Genomic DNA, 17,996 nt, shown 5'->3' with positions numbered 1-17,996 from the left:
TTTCATCATAGCAGAGGCCTTGTTGATTGCTCTAACTTGAAGTCCAGAGAGAGGTTCACTCTTTTGTGCATCTGATTCCAGAGGTTAGATCAGTAGCCGCGCGTCCCCTCCTCTCGTTTCTCCATGTTTCTGTGTCTTAGGTTTGCTTTCATGCTTTCCTTACCCTCTCTCTCCATTGCTGAACAATCTTGGACTGGCGGTCGTACCTACCAGGACTGAACAGGAAACTAGTTAACTTCCTAGCAGTGTGGGCAGTCACTAGCTGAAGTAGCATGTCCACTCTGAGATGATGCTGTTTTCTGAGCTCTGACATTAGCTGGAGACTCTGCCCTCCTGGTGGGAGGGCGTGGGGCTGCTGATGGTCCTGAATTTCCTCGTAATGACTTTGCCACAGTGGAGGTTCTCGCCACAGGAACCTAGAAGGAGGATTGGTAAGTGCACTGGCTACAAAGCCTGTACCTGGACGAATTTTCTCTACCAGTCTTCTTCTTCTTCTTCTTCTTCTTCTTCTTCTTCTTCTTCTTCTTCTTCTTCTTCTTCTTCTTCTTCTTCTTCTTCTTCTTCTTCTTCTTCTTCTTCTTCTTCTTCTTCTTCTTCTTCTTCTTCTTCTTCTTCTGGATTTTCGAGACAGGGTTTCTCTGTAGTTTTTGGTGCCTGTCCGAACTAGCTCCTGTAGACCAGGATGGCCTCGAACTCACAGAGATCCGCCTGCCTCTGCCTCCCGAGTGCTGGGATTAAAGGTGTGTGCCTCCACCGCCCGGCACCAGTGTTCTTCTTAAATGGATTCAATTGAGAATTAAGCCGCAGATTGACCTGATTTATAATGAAAACATATTTATGAAATGAAGTGAAATGAAATGACTTTTAGTTGTAGAATACCGACTCTCTTCTAGAATGTGGTCCATACACTTGATAATCCACTGACTGCTTGACCTGAACCCGTTGGGCTGTGCTACACCTGAAGGCTGCCCACACCCATTAGATCACGCAGTCCAACTGGCTATTCATTTTCAGATAGTGCTGTTGCCCAGTTCCAGAAATCCCAGTCCCTTCTCATTAGCTTCTCTGTAAGCCATGTAGTGTGGGATGACTGTGGAGCCCTATGGGAGGCCTTCTTATCGTTGTTTCTCACCAATGTCTACTATCTCTGTGTGAGGACCACCCTGCTAGGAGACATTTGTTCTTTAGGCTCCCAACGTCAGGGACAACTGACTGCCTACTGGATGGGTTTTAAGTGCACTTGGAAGATACAGAAAGAAGTAACATGGAGAAACATAGACTTAAGCACACCAACCAGCTGCTGTGGAACACTCATTCACATGATTGAGTTCACTTTGGTTTCTAAATTTTTTTTGTTTAGCAAATTTTTCGTGTCAACATGGCCAATCACCTACTTTTTGAGTTCTTACTGCATGACATTGTAAGTCATGTGTGAGGTTTTTTTCTGTCTCATCAACCAGCTCTCAAATAATGACATGGAGACTCTTTATTAATTATGAAAGCCCCGGCAATAGCTTAGGCTTGTTGCTAGCTAGCCCTCATAACTTAAATTAACCCACTTAAATTAATCTATTTTCTATCACATGATCTTACCTCTCTTCTATCTTGCACCTCCTGTTTCCTCTCTGTGTCTCTTGTCTTCTGTGTGCCTAGATTCCTCCTCTTTTTCCTTTCTCTTCCTGGAAATCCCACCTTTACATCTTGCCTAGCTATTGGCTGTTCAGCTCTTTATTACACCAATCACAGCAATACATTTTCACACAGTGAACAAATATCTTACAACACTTTCCCCTTTTGTCCAAATGAAAGGAAAAGGCTTCATCTCTAACATAGTAAAACTATATGCAATAAGAGCATTATTAAATATTAAATTCGTAATATCCAGTCCATTTGTTTTTGGCAAATTTGGAGAAAGTACTATATTATCTATCCTATTTTAGTGAGTCCAAAGTTTTATACCTAAACCACTTTCTATCATAACTTGTATTACCATCCTAAAAATAGTTTTTTAGGCCTTAAAACATCTTAGATAAATAGCTTAAGCTTTTATGTTACTTACCCATATAAACTTTTCATCTCTTATGTAAGATTCTTTTATAAACTTGGTAACAAGAAAAACTGTAAAACTATAACTATCTAGTCTTCAACCCCATCAGACCTGAGAAGGATATAATATTACCTGAATAAACAGGAAGTACAGAGCAAGCAGTTTCCAAAACAATAGAAATTACAGAAACAGCTGACTGCCTTGACAGTCACCCAAGGTTCCTCTGCAATGTTGGGTCATTAATCTTCAGTCTACAGACTTAGAATATCTGACTGACTTTTCTGTGAAATAGGAATCTTGAAGTCACTGTTAGGAATAGTTATGGTTTACTGCAGAAAATGCTAGCATTTTAAATGTCATATGCAGCAGGTCTTGCACAGGTTAAAGAACCACAATCTGTTAAATATATCTGGGGAATACAAACTTAATTCCTAGTTACCTGCTTTGGACTCAAGCCAGAAATAATGTACAGGAAGTTAGATGAAGCTATTTCTAAAATTAATTAGTATATGACTAATAATATCTATATGACCACTAATATCATGACAGAAAGTTTAAATATATAATAATCTTATAAATTTAGAGATAATACTTACACCTTAAGAAAAGTCTTAAAGAGTCAAAATAAAACCAAAAGATTATGAGATTAGTGACACCAGAATAGTCCCTTAATTTTGGTTTTTCTTCTGTCCCATACCAGGTGGCACTTCTGACATGAGACAGATTTTGGATTTTCCTTTAACAAGCATGCTTGTGTTTAGAGAAGGAGAGAGCTATGCTCCAACTCGAGGCAGCTTTGGTTTTTAGTTGAATTAGGACCACAAAAAAAAAGACCATTTATCTTTTATATTTATAGAGAGCAGCATAGACAAACATTTGGGAAGATTTATGAAATTCCACCCTGTTGGAGGTGTACTATACCATTAGACCAATCTATGCTTTTTACTTGGGACATTTTCTCTTGCTGATTTGTCCTTCTTCTTCAGATTTCTTATTTGTCCAGCAGTCTCCAGATTGGATGCTTTTATTTTCCTGGAAAGATAAAAACAAAATCCTGTCCCAACCCTAACTTTTGGGAGCACCTTTTTTGGAAGGTTGTATAATTGTGAAGACACAATGTTTTTTGGCAAAAGAAAAAGTATTATCTTTTAATGATAAAAATTAATTTTTTTCATACCTGATCAAATGTAAGACATTTGTTAGTACTATAAGTTAGTTTGAATTGAATGACTAGCTGTATGATGAGCTATCACCTTTCTTAATGAAAAAATTTCTACTGTTCAAATCTAATTTTTATCAATCTTGATGGTATCCACAGGAGAAGAGGGTTTCTTCTCCTGTAGAAACAAAAGCAAAACCTCTTCCTCAATGTAGCACATAGCCTGGTTTCCAATCTGAGGTCAACACATTTTTAAAGTGGGCAGGCTTATTTCATTCAGCAATTTTTTCCTGCTATCCAGTGTCTCTCTACAGTTGTTCTTCCTTTCTAATTAACATTAAAAATTATAAAGTTAATAGAACACTATGTATTCTATCTCTGGGGGATCTTTATTACTCCTTTATGTTTATTAAGCATATCTTTTAAGGTGTGAGTAGATCTTTCTATAACTGCTTGTCCTGTTGGACTGTGTGGTATACCTGTAATATGCTTTGTGTTGTAATATGTAAAAAATTGTTTCATTTGACTAGAAACATGTGTTGGAGCATGGTCAGTCTTAATTTGTACGAATGGCCATGACTTCTAATAAATGTGTAATTACAGAATCAGTCTTTTCTCAACTCAAAGCAGTTGCTTGTTGAAATCCTGGTATGGTGCACATATTTTAATTTTACAAACTTTGCAAAATGAAACACACCCATTTGCCAAATTTCATTTCTTTGGGTATCTTTTGGGTTATTTCCTATAGTTAATGGAGTTTGATTATACAAAGAACAAGCAGAAAATTTCCTTAAAGTGTCCTTGACTTGTTGCCAAGTGATAGAAAAATCTTTCTTTAAATCTTTGCTATTAACATTGTATTTCTTTCTTTAACTTTCTTTGTATTTGTTCTTTGTGTCTTTCACATCATGCATCTCCATCCCATTCATTTACCTGTCCCTTTATATCTACCCACTGCCCTTATGATCCCCACGAATAAAATAAAATAAAATTTAAGAGATAAAAAGAAGGAAAAACAAAACCAAAAAAGAAAAAAAAAATCATGGAAACTATAGTGGGACACCGTGAGTTGTGTTGCAAACCCTTTTGTCCACGTATCTTGCAAGTGTTCATCGCACAGAGTCATTGGTCTGATTTCTGCTATAGCATCAATGCTGGGCCCTCACAGGAACTCCTTCTGCTTATTCTGCTGTTGCCCTTTGTCATGGAGATCCTGAAGCTTTGGGTCTGCAGGACCAGTCCCTTCACATGCCTCAAAAGATCACCAATGGGGTGGATGTTGGGGTTGGGCCTGGGTAGTGGCAGATTTACCAGTCCACCAGCTCTCCCTTGTTGTCACCACAGGGTAAGCTCTTCTTATTACTCTGGCTAGTGCGTTGCAGCAATGTGTAAGGGATGGAGGCAGTTCTCTCACGTTCATGTCCTCAGTGTCAGTCCCCCCACACCTATAGGCCAGCTCTACTGTGTTGCCAGGCATGGTGTATGGGCCACTCCTCCGAGTGTGGCAGTTGATGAGGGGCAGAGACAGCTTTTCTGCTCTTATGGCCTCAAAGCCAGCTCCCACCTGCCTCAGGTGTTTATGGATGGGGTGGGGGAGAGCACCTCTCCCTGCCCGTACTGCCACATGACAGATGAGTAATGGGGGCAACTCTCCCATGCTCACAACTTTGGGACTTGCTTATTCATACCTCTGCCAACAGGATTGTCTCTATTGTACTGCTCAGGCAAGGTGCAGGGCCTGTGTTCCCAAGTGGAGCAGCTGGTGGGGGCAAGGAAATTTTCCAGTGGCAAAGGGTTATTTTACCTGTCCCATGTTTCTGTATTCATTAATCCAGTGTAGGCCTTTGCCACACTTTCTACTCTAGAAGGCGTGGGCCTTCTGTTTGGATGATCTCTAGAAAAAAATGTTGTTTCTAAGAACACCTTGCCTACAATTCCTTTCAAATGACTGTGTTTATCACAATTAAAACACCTGACATTTTGATTTCTCTTGAAATTTTTAGGAATCACTTCTATTCAAGTATCATCATAAGTGTGAGATCTAATATCAGCTATATTTTGGAGCCATTAATCTATGAGTACTGGTCTTGTCTTTAAAGGCCTAATAACTCTTTAACATTCTGAATTAGCATCTTCAAAAGCTAAAGATTCCATTAATATTTGCCTAAAATCTAGATCTGATATCATTCTATTAACAGCTGAAGTCAATCTTTGTATAAAATTAGTAATGGCTTCTTTTGGGCCCAGTAAAAATTTAGTAAATGACTCATTCCTCTCTCCTGATTCTTCAACTCTGTCCCAGGCATTCAAAGTTGCTACATGACATAGAACCAAGGTGTGATTATCAAATGTAGTCTGTCTTTGCAAATCAGCATACTGCTCTTCACCGGTAACCTGATCTTGGGAAATTTCAATACCTCTAGCCCTACTTCATTGTTCTATGACCCTAGCTTTTTTTCTCTACAGGTTTTCTATTGTAACTGAATACAATATTGCTATAGCTAAATCATTCCAATCTTGTGGAATAACTGTTCCAAGTGGCCCATGAATTTAAGATTTGCTTCTCAAAGGGTGAATGCATAACATATGAAGCTATTGCTTCCCTAAAATCTCTTCAAATCTAACATTTCTACAGGATCCCAGTTAACTTCTGCATATCCTTTGGGGTGCCTACCATGTATATTGTGCCTATCTTGTATAATAACTGGATAAATTAAGGTTGGTTTTCTAATTACCTTAGACCACTCCTCTTCAGTTTCATAATGCAATAGTGTGATAGGTTCTGTTCTAAATTCTTCTAAGTATTTTTCTTATTTTCACTTCTAAGGCTTGTATATTATCAGTCAGAATTTTCTTATTTTCATTAGTGAGTCTTTCTAAGTCTTGTGTCTTATCAGTAAGTCCTTCTAAGACGTGTATTTTATCAATCATTTTTTTCCTTATTTTTATTAGTAAGTTTTGCTAAGTCTTATGAGTTGTAAGTCTTCCCAAAGATTGTATTTTATCAATAGTAAGTCTTTCTACAATGTGCATCTTATCAGTCAAACTTTTACTATTTTCATTCATAAGTTTTTCTAAGGCTTGTATTGCATAAATACTAAGTCTTATTGTATCTTATTGGTTAAATTTTTATATTTGTCATAGTTGTATCTTATTGGTTAAATTTTTATATTTGTCACAGTTATTTAGCCCCCTTTTTAAATATAAAATATAAATTACCAAACTGATAATAATTACAATGGCATTATGTCAATCGTAAGAGTTTTATCCCCTCATTTATTTTTCCATTTTCAAGCCATCTATAGTCACACTATACAGAGTCCTAACTCTCTGCATCATAATATTTCTGATTCCTAACATGGGAAATATTTTTTCTTTTTAATATTATTTAGTTCTATCCTTAAGGATTTCCGAAGTGTCTCACCAAATCTGCCAACTTCTCAGTTATTCCACAGCATCAGTACCATCAGCAGTGGGCTTGAGCCCCTCCCTTGATTTCCAAGCATGAGTCTGCTTTGTGGAGTCCCATGAGCAGCTCTCAGAAAGGCCCAGGAGGCTGGTGTGGCTTCTCCATCTGTGTGGTTGTTCCACACGTCGGGTGTCAAATATAACACGTCTCTTTCTGTCCCACCAACCAGCTCCCAAATAATGGCAAGGAAACTTCTTATGATGAAAACACAGTCTATAGCTAAGACTTGTTCCTAACTACCTCGTACCACTTAAATCAACCCATTTACATCAATCTCTGTTCTATCATGTGATATTACCTCCCTTCCATCTTGTACCTGCTGTTTCCTTTTTATGTTTCCTGGCATGTCCTGTGTGCCCACATTCCCATCCCTTTCTCTCCATGGAAATCCTCCCTATACATTCTGCCTAGCTACTGTCAGTTCAGCTTTTGATTACACCAATCACAGCAATACATTTTCACACAGTGTACAAATATCCCACAACAGTTGAGAATTCTGAAAGCTATTCCTTTGTAGTGATACCAAGGTTTATGCATCAACACATTTGGTCTGGAAATCATGGCAACCTAATTTTTTGTTAGAAAATAACTAGGGCATAGAGGAGCTTGGACTAATTAATATTAAGCTCTATTAATATCTTTTATATTCTTTCCCATAAATGATAGGTGCTTCTGTATCTGTGATGAGGTCCCATTTCAATAAACCCACTATCGAATGAAAATACCTTGCCTTGGAAAGAAAATACATTTAGTATGCTTAGCCAAACGCACATCCTGGCTTCACCTAGCCAACAGCTAGGCAGAATCATGTGACACAGAGCTTATGTTGTAACGAAGAATAGCTGTATGGGTGTGCTGTTACAACACACAAGAGTAGAAACACCGTGCGTTGATCCATCACATGTGAGGAAGCGTCTGTATTTTATAATGTTTTGTAGTCAGAATGGGTTGTTGGGTTTCTACAGTCCACCTTCACCAACTTTGGTTTTATTTTCCCTGAAAACCCTTCCCCCACATGGAGGCTACTTTTCTGTGTATCCTTTTGGCCTTAGCTATTGTTGTAGGCTGTTGAAGGCTCTATGGTGGGACGCCCGCATAATTAGTAAGTTATAAAATGGCATGGAATCCCAGGCTCTGGAGGAGAGGGGCACAGGCCTGATGTCAGAGCAGGGCTGAGCAGCAGGCTTCACCTGTGCTTCTTAGCGTTTGTCCCAGGCCTTAGGTTTCTCTGGTCTTTCGGTGACTTCACTTCCGTAGGAATCTGCTTTGAGCTTCTGCAGCATGGGCTCTTTCTTCTCACTTGCCAGCCCAACCACTGGAAATTGCCGTGTAAAATTAGTACCTTTCTGGTCAAACAGCTCAGTGGGCTCATTTGTTTATGACTGCAAGGTGGTCTGCTTCTAGAACATTGCCAGACTAGAAGACAGTCTTTAGTCTCTCCATGCTTCATTCTTTAAAGAGAACAAGCCCATTAGCGCTCTCCGTCGGTTTGCTTGGTTGTTATTGGTATTTTTCAGGACACTGCTCATCTGCTTTTTGTCACCAAGAAATTCCCCCTTTGGAAGCACAGGAGGTTTCCAAAGCCAGATGGCCCTCAGCTGATTCACGTGTTGGGAGGCGCACCGCAGGCAAGTCGTGTGGTGAGGTGGAATTGTCTCCAGCTCAACGAAACAACACTGATAGTAACTCACAGCTGCTGCCACCCAGACACCTTAACGGTCGTTTGTCGCAACAGTCATTCTGTCTTTGAAAAGGAGAAGCAGAGGCGAGTGTTTCCTGTGGGGGACAGAGAGTGAAGGTTGGGTATGCAGGTTGTGCAGTGATTGGAGAACATTGATATGGGTGCCTGCTGTACAGCTATTCTGCAGAAGACAGAGCATGCCCGGCTCTCTCTGCTCTGGTCCCTTCAGGACTCACTGGCTGGGATTGTGGTTACTACTTCCTCCTCCCAGTCTGGCCTTTCTTAAAATGCAAGCAAGTTGGAGCCTGCCAGAGCCCATTCAGCTGTTACATTCAGCTTACAGACTCAGAATGGAGTGGCTTCTAAAGAAACAGAAACATTTGACTTCTGGAGGCTGCAAGTCCACGATCAGGGCACCAACTCCAGGGCATTAACTCAGTGCCCTGGGGTTCTTCTCCTGTGACCCCAGTTTCTGAAGGCCCTACCTTTTCTTAACCAGCATCTCAGGGGACGAGATTCAGCACATGAATTTAGGGATGACAGAGGCATTCAGACCTTAGCAGAATCTCTCCCTGTTGTGAATATTTTTCTTAGCTTCCAGAATGAATAGAGGCCTCATATCACCTAAGGGGCAAAGAACACTACTCAGAAAAGAATTGGTGAAATATTAGAGGAGAAAGGTGGCAGGTTTTGTTGCAGCTAAGAGAAAACACTTTCTGGGTTGGTCTGGATAGAAAGAGTCCTAGTTAGCCCTGCCCCCTCTCCTGCTCTCTGTACAGACCTTTGTGTAAGGAGCCACTCCCAAACCATATGGAGCCACTCCCAAACCGTACCAACTTAATGGCTTCTGACAATCATCACCTTATAAGTAATCTAGGGGTGTGAAGGTCAGGGTCCAGGATGACTCAGGTAAATCTGGCCCAGGGTCCCAGTAGCCCTAGGTAGACAGAAGCTGGATCTAGGATAGTGGCAGGCCTCTCTTGTCTCTTTCTTCAAGTGGTCTCAGAGATAATCATTTAGTCTTCCCACACAGGCAGGCTTGGGTCCGCTCATAGCGCAGTGGCTTTGGTTGCTGGAATAACTAGGTGGGATTAGTGTCCAGTCGTGAGTGCTGTAGGGATCAAATAGAGCTCATTCTGCTTTCTGTGTCGTAGCCTCCCATGTCCATCGTGCTGTTTCTGCCACACTCCGTTGGCCAGCCAGCCATGTAAGCCAAGACTGTGTCAGGCTGTAGGGGAGCTTCTCAGCTCAGTGATTTGTCTCTGAAAGAGTCTGCCGCGATATTTTAAAAGTACCTCACCTCCATCACACAATGTCAACGTATCTTTATATTTAAATTTAATTGTTGTGTGTGTATGTGCACGTACACCTGTACATGCGCACACATGCCTGTGTTGGTGCAGGTACCTGTGGTCAGGGTGCATGTATGGAGGTCAGAGGAGAACTCTGGAGAATCTGTTCTCTCCTGCCACCTTGTGGGATGCAGGGATTGAACTCAGGTCTTCAGGCTTATACCCACTGTCTCTGTCTGTACAGACTTATCCATCCTGCTGGCCTTTTTTTAAAATATTATTTTTTCATTTTAGTCTAAATGTCGGCAGCCCCTCCTTTAAAAAAATTATAGTGGATCAGTTGATTTAAAGGGTTGAAAAGAAAAAGCACATTTTCACTATAAGGTTCCATTGCAGGCTGGTGGATCAGGGCCATATCAGGGGCAGCATGGATCCTTTGTGAACATATCAGACGGGCCCCATTCATGTCGGGCACTCTGGACAGTTAGTGAAGAGTAACAGAATAAATGAATGAATGAATATATAATGAATTAGTTCACATATCTGCCATCAATCAAAGGAGTTTTGTGCCAAATAGACTAGAAGTCAACAGAATGAATTATAACCTGGCATATTGGGTGAGGAAATACGTTCCTAAATGTAATTAGTATAGTGTTTGTTTTACTTTTTTTTGTTTTATTTGTATATCGAGTTTAGTTAAAAGGCAGTTATATATGTCTTCAAGTGGCTGACTGATTTATATATATCTTCAAGTGGCTGATTTGATGAGAGACACAAGGGCAGAGAATATTTTCTACAGAGCGTTTGGAGGCTCTCTAGCAAGCTTCTGTGGTGTGCAGGCTGCAGCCCACTCACTGGTAAGGAGGGAAGGTGGAAATATTGATAATGTTTTAGACTTCATGGGGCTCACCAAGGCCTCCATCCTTTCCTGCAGATCGGATGCCAGAGTAGTGGACTAGCAAGCTGTTAAACATTTTTTCATTTGATTTATTTATTTTACACCCTGACCCCATTTTCCCTTCCCTCCCTCTTCCCTTTCATTCCCTCTCCCATCCCCTCCCCCCAATCCACTCCTCCTCTGTTTCTGTTCAGAAAAGGACAGGCCTCGCATGGGTGTCAACAAAGCATGGCATATCAAGTCGCAGAAAGACAAAGCAACTTCCCTTGCATGAAGGCTGGGTGAGGTAATCCATTGTGAAGAAGAGGTTATTAAATGTCTACACATAGAACAGCATACTGTTCTCATTGACCCAAGGTTCAGAGGGGTTTAGAAGATCATCTGAGTTTGGCCTCCATTGACACATCAGTGCCCTGGGTTCCAGTTGACACCAAGGTTACTTTTGGGATTGCAAAGTGGCACACCAGGAAAAAAGCTCTGTGTATGCCAGAGTCCTGCACCTGGGCTCCCAATGGCTTGTCCTTACCATTCTGCCTTTTCTGATGGCACCCCACATTGTCTCTAGGACCATCTTCCCAACTGTGGCCTTCGGCTACAGCCCTGTATATGCAGAGATTTTTCCATCAAAGAGGTTTGGTCTGAGCATGTGTGGGCATTTCAGGAAAATCTCTCCAGAAGCAGGGGGGAAAGCTTGGAGCTGAGGGGGATGGTAATGCCATGACTCCAGGTAGCGCCACTGCCGTCTTGTCCAGGTGCCACTGCTTATGCAAGTGGTGAGAAGTGCACATAAATATGCTTGCGGGACAAATTCGAAGTCATATAAATTAATCGAGGTCAGTAGATAGGGTTGGGTGGGGAGACATCTCGAATTTGAGGGTGTTTCTCTCCAGGTGGGTCAGGCTGATGAAGCATGAAGGGGCTTAGGACGGGAGAGAGCAAAAGGTTACATTCAACTGGCAGAGAAGAAGTGGAGGTCTCAAGGTTGCTTGCTCACTCACTCCAAAGGGGTTCCTTCCAGCGGATCGCAAAGATTTTGTGTCCAACCATTGTTCCTTGGGTAGCGAGAATGAAAGGAGTGATGCTTGTTTAGATGTATAGATGATTTTTTTTTTTTTTTTAAAAAAAAGAAGACAGGGTCTCCCTGTGTAGCCATTGCTGGCCTGGAACTCATCAAGTAGATTAGGCTGGCTTTGTACACACAAAGATCTCATTGCTCCTGCCTCACAAGTGCTGTGATTAAAGATGTCCACCATCTTACCTGACCCTGGGTTTTCAAAAGTTACTTCTTTTATTTTTTTGAGCTTATAATATAATTGCATCATTTCCTTCTTCCCTCCAAACCCTCTCATATACCCCATTGCTCTCTTTCAAATTCATGGCTGCTTCTTTTAGTTAATTGTTTTTATGTGCATATATGTATATATAGGTACATATAGATTTCTAAATACAATCTGTTCAGTCTGTATAATGTTAACTGTATATGTTCTCAGGACTGACCATTTGGTATTGGATAACCGGTTAGTGTGCTCTTCCCTGGAAAAGACTATTTCTCTCAATCCCAGCATTCATGAGCTGCTTACAGTTCTTTGTGTAGGGTCAAGGCCTTATGGTCTTCCACCACAGGTTAGCATGATTATTGCTGTTGTTCTTATTCAGCTCATGTTTGGGCAATCATACTGGGGAAGCTTTATGAGTGTAGCTTCTGACATTGCTAGGAGACACAATCTCACAGAAAATTCCCTGATCCTCTGACTCTTACAATCTTTCCATCTTCGCTTCCAGAATGTTCCCTGAGTCTTAGGTATGGGAGTGTTTTGTAGATGTATTCGTTGGGACTGGCGTCCACAGCTCTGCATTTAGATTCATTGTGGTTTCTGTAATGGTCTTTGTCAGCTTCAAAGAGAAGTATAAGGACAAAAATTTGGGATGTAGCTATGTTGGCTTAGTAAAGTGGTGGTTGCTGATTCTCCTTCAAGATCCACCACTTTAGTAGCCCTGGGTAACTGGTTAGGTTTTCAGTATTGATCACGATTTCCCTCTTGTTGAACAGGTCTTAAGTTCAATTGGCTATCACCAAGGTAGGGATGCCTCTACTGCACCCTTAGGTCATTGTGCCATGCTGGTTGTTGTTGTGGTTGGTAGGCATCACAGCTGGTTGCTTCTCTCCCTTGGAAGCTTGCATGATGCCTCTAGTCCTAAGCCAGTCCTCAGGGAGGAGGCCTTCAGGTCAGATCCAGCTCAGGTCCCTCTGAATCCTGTGTCAAAGTGCATGATGTCTTCAGCAGCAGGGATTTACCTCCCACTTCTGGGGGCAGCCAAGGGCAGTGACAATAGCTAATAATGATTTGAGAGTCTTCGACAACCCACCAACGACTCAAAAGAGGGCTTCTCATGCTTGGTGCTGGGGCTTTTGTTAGATAGTCTTTTCTTGTCCCAGTGTTTTTTCCCTTTAAAAATGAAAAAAAAAATTAGTAAGTGTGGTGAGGAGGAAAGATTGAAAATGAGCAATTTAACTACAGTACACACTGTTGTTTGGAGGGAAATCGGCCGATTTTTTGCACACCGTCTGCTTACAGGCCAGGGTACCTATGGGGCAGAATGTGGTGGGCGACTGAAATGTTTCTTATTCTTGGGTGCAGTTGGTTGTTGTGAGGGATAACCAGGGAGAGGTGAGTTGAAGCGTGGTGGCCTCTGGGTAAGCATCCCCTCTGCCTGTCATCACCCTGGAGGTTGACATGGAGATGGGACAATAATCTAGAGAAAAATAGCATGTTAGTTGTCAGAACCAAATCACTTCAGTTTTGGGAATTGTCACAGTTCGTCCAAAGTGGAGGAACTTTACAAAACTCATGTGGCCCTGGCTAAGGGACAGATCAAGGGCTTAGCTGGCAAGAACAAAGGCAGAAGGCGGGACATGAAGAGTTTCTTTTTCATGGTAGATTAAGTTTTGCTCAGCTAGAAGAAATGCATGTGAGAATGATCTGGAGGTTTCAAAACCACACTGGCTTCACTACTCGGAGAGGGGACCTCCCCTTAGTACCTGATGGGGCCCCTGGGGAAGTGAAGGGGTCACGGGATTGACACAGTGATGGGGGAAGGTATTGTTAGCATATCCTAGATACCAAGCGATCTGGACACTTGTGAGAAAATCTTGCATTTCTCCCCATTATGTTAACAGTTGCTGTATAGAGAAAGGTCAGGCCAGACTTGGCCCAGTGAACTTAACCTTAGGACATCATTGTGACCCATTGACTGATAGAAACATTTGTTGTGACCTTTTTTGAATTAGCAAGACCAAGACATAAAAACCCTAAACTGGTCCAATCTTTCCTAATATTTCACTGAAGGGGGGGGTCTTGGAACTCAGCCAGAAAGGAGATCCTGGGGATGTGGAACACTGCCACCAGGCACTAGAGCAGGTCACCTGGAAACCAGAGAGGACACAGGAGTAGTTGATACAAACAGGACTCTGAGGGATTACCAAGACATCTCTTGGTCACTAGAAACAAGATACTGAGGGGCACAGAGGCTGAGGCTGAGGGAGGCCACCTGAAGGCTGAGCCTGGGGGACAATGGGCTTCCGTGACTGTTAGTTACATACCCCTAAGATGCAACCCCCAAATCTCACAACATTGGAAGAACTTGGTTTTATATCCTTCCTTCAGCCACAGAGTTCAGCTCTGGTATCATTTATCCTTCTGTGTTTTAGGGTTCAGGCTTTTTGACCGTTTCTTTAGGGAAGCGTGCTGTCTCCTGGGATTAACGAGTAGTGAGCCTTGTGTGACTGACTCAGAACTGCCCTGCAGCTCAAAGCATTCAGCTGGCAAGAACCTCAGAAGCCCTGAGAGCAGGGTGTGGGCTGACTTAGCTGATGAGTGACAGGGGCTCTGGTGTCCCTGCTGGGACCCTATGCCCAAGTCCATAAGTAAACGATACCGAAGAGCTGGTTTAGGATGCACACAGCATGTAAGGTGACACCAGGTGTTTGGTTTCATCTGTTTGACAGGGCCCAGGCATCAGCCTGCTGCTTCAGGGTAACCAGGCACGGTATGAAGCCTTTTATGAGGAAGGCCCCATAGGGCAGGCCTTCCCTTCTCTGCCAACCTGGCCAACAGTAATCTCTTAATGATGCAAAGCATCAGGGTTCTAGATGGGAGCAGCACTATATTCTAGTGTCTGAGGCAGGCACGGACCAGAGTTCTTCCCTGACCCTGTTGGGGACACTTCTGTGAGTCCAAAACTTAAAGCGTCAACAGGCCTCAGAGAAACATTTACCAAGGACAGGTTTTTAATGACCTTGGGACAACCACCACACATGGTCCTTAGGAGTCTCCTAGCCTACTGGGAAAGTGGACAGGGGAGAAAAACCATTTCAATGAAGCTAAACACAAAGCTAAAATATATACATTAGATAACTGCAGCGCATACACACACATCACACACATCACATTACACCAATCACACCACAGCACACCACACAAGATGAAAATATCAATTTTGTCTGGTGAGGAGCGAGGACCTGGGACACGTCCCATAGTGTTTTGTTTTCGTGGAGGCAGCCAGTGAACTCAGAGCCTCATGAACGCTAGAGAAGAGCTCTGCCACTGAGCTGTGTCCACAGCCTTCTTCACAGGGTCTTGGAGAAGGAGCACAAATCAGCCACATAGGCGATTAGTTGCCAAAGCCCAGGAAGAAGCCACAGCGTAGATAATGAAGGACACAGAGGAATACTGCTCGTCCTGAAGTTGGTGTTGAAGCTGGGTGCCATGGTCCCTTCATACCACAAGTTCCACGTGCCTGGATCCCATGCTCCGGCCAAAAATACTTTAAAGTGTGCATGTATTCTGAGCACGTACAGACTTTCCCTCCTTAAGCAGCACAGTGTAATAGCTACCTACAGTGCGTCTGTGCTGTGTTCAACATTAAACATAGCTTAGAGGTGGCTGAAAGTGTGTGGGAAGATGTGTGCAGGCCATTTGCAAACACCACACAAGTTTACATATGGGGTAGGCGCACCTGCAGTCTTGGTATTTGTGGAGATCCTGGCACCAAGCACCTGCCCCTATCGAGAACGACTGTAGCCCTTAGAACCTGTTACAGGCTGTGAGGGGGAGTTGTAGGAGCTGGATGGAAGGCAGTGGCCAGGTCCTGGGGGACTTTGGTGTCCTGCAAAGTGGCTGGACATAATACCTGGAAGGCAGCAGGTTAAAGGGGAGTCTCTACCGGACCCGCAGTAGCGCTACATAATGGGTTGAGAAGGTTGGAAACACAGAGATTGCAATGCGCGAGGTTGGCTTTAGGAGTCAGCTCGGAGGACAGTCCTGTGGGTAAAAGCAGGAATAAAGGTCCAGCCATTAGTCTCTGATGACTGGAGGAGGTGCAGACAACAGGCTCTCATGGCTAGTTGAACAATACGCGAAGAAGAGAGAAATGGTGGTTTGAACATTTGGAGCCCTGGACCAGCGGCCTCTGCATCACTTGGGAACTGGTTTGAAGTGAGCAGCTCTGTCATGAGATACAACAGTCTGGGATTCAGCCAGGCCTTCTTGTGCTGTGGTTTGCTCAAAAGTTTGGGAACCATGGCTCCAGGCTTCTGTTTCTGACGGTTGCCAGACAGAGTACTTTTCAGAAGATGGATTGGATGCACATGGAATTCAGTAGATTTCGAGGTCAGGGTGGAGCTGAGGTGTGGTCTTGCTACTGAAAATTGCAAATACTTGAATTCATAGTTCCTAGTGCCTGCTTCACCCCACAACTGCAACTCGATTCTATATTAAATGTTAAGACACACCCTTTCCCTTTTACTAGAAGTTATAATTGTCTATCAGGTCTCTTTAATCACTATGGTGGCACTGTGGGACAGAACTTGACAGAGAGCTCATTTCACATGTTCAGGTGGAAGGAGGGCAAGGGTGGGTATCTTGTGTAGGGTGGGAGACGAAGCCGTACCTCTCCCCATTCTGACTATGGCCCAGTAACGCCGGGAGCTCTAAGCGATCTGGATCACAGGTGAGTCTCAGTATTAACGCAACATCTCTGAGAGATGGAAAGATCCACCAGAACCCCCAGGAAGGCGCAAATGAGGGTGAACTTCTCTCTCTGAGGAAGTGCGAGCTTCTTCATCCAGAGGCAGTCACATCCCTGCTTCTGATGCCTTTGGTTTTCTCCACTGCAGAGGAAACTTTCTAGTGGAAAAAAAACAAAACCATGAACAGAGACGTCAGAGGCTGAGACTGACGCTTGGGAGTGTTCACAGCTGTGAGACCTGGGGTGTGGAATGAGCTGCGGCTGAGCTGCTGTGGTCGCACTGAGCTTGTGTGGCCCTGTCCTTGTTTGTCAGGAGGTCTTAGAATGAATACATTCTAGTTTGACTTTATCTTCTGATAGTTCACGTGTGGGAAACTCACTCCCTAAAGTCACATGCTGGCACTCTTTGGATGTTGTGGAGAAAATGAAGGAAAAATGAGACACAGAGGAAGGAATGTTGCGGTAAGATTGTATGGAGAGAGGACCCCTTGGCATGCGATCGCAATCTGACCTTGTGGTTTCCTCTGCCATGTTCTGCAGAAGCAAACCAGCCCTTAGCAAATGCTGGCCCCTTGACATCGGTTTTCCTAGCTTCCAGAACTTCAGGAAGAATTTCTTGCTGTTTATCAATTACCCACATTGTCCTATTTGTCATAACAAAAGCAGTCTGAAACAGAATGCAAGAGGTTAGTATCTAAAATACACTCAGTTAACTTCCCCTTCTCCTAAGTTCTCTAGAAACCTTTGCAATCTCCTTTCCTCACGTGCCTGGTGCACTGCGGTGGCTCTCCCGGGTCCTACGTCTTGTGCTCCTGTCAGACTGGATCTCTGCTATGTCCCCAGCCTCCGCAGCTGCCCTTCGCTCTCCTCCAGAAGAAGATAGTCTTCTTCTCCAAGGCTAAGCTCGATGCTGCCTTGCCAGCTAATTAAAGCCGGATGCTCCAGTGAACCCGAGAGGCCAGAGCCTTCCAGGTGTAATTGCTTTGCCCCTTCCAGCTCCCGAAGGAGCAGAGTGAGCTCCAGGATGACCTAGCTGGCCAGTGGAAGGAGATGGCTGGGACAAAAGGTTCACATGAGACTTCCTCTCAGGGAGCATTTCCCCATTTACTCCAGTGATGAAGATGTAGGGCGTCTCAACTATACGACACGGGAGCTATGGTGGTGAATAGTATATGAGTCTCAAGTGTGTGACACAGGAGCTATGATGGTGAACAGTATATGAGTCTCAAGTGTATGACACAGTACTATGATGGTGAACAGTGTATGTGTCTCAAGTGTATGACACAGTACTATGATGGTGAACAGTGGATGTGTCTCAAGTGTATGACACAGGAGCTATGATGGTGAACAGTGTATGAGTCTCAAGTGTATGACACAGTACTATGATGGTGAACAGTGTATGAGTCTCAAGTGTATGACACAG

Source organism: Chionomys nivalis, chromosome 16 (assembly GCF_950005125.1).
Source record: "Chionomys nivalis chromosome 16, mChiNiv1.1, whole genome shotgun sequence".
In the NCBI taxonomy this organism is placed as follows: Eukaryota; Metazoa; Chordata; class Mammalia; order Rodentia; family Cricetidae; genus Chionomys; species Chionomys nivalis.
The sequence above is the reverse complement of the archived record's forward strand: the minus strand, read 5'-3'. Positions refer to the sequence as shown.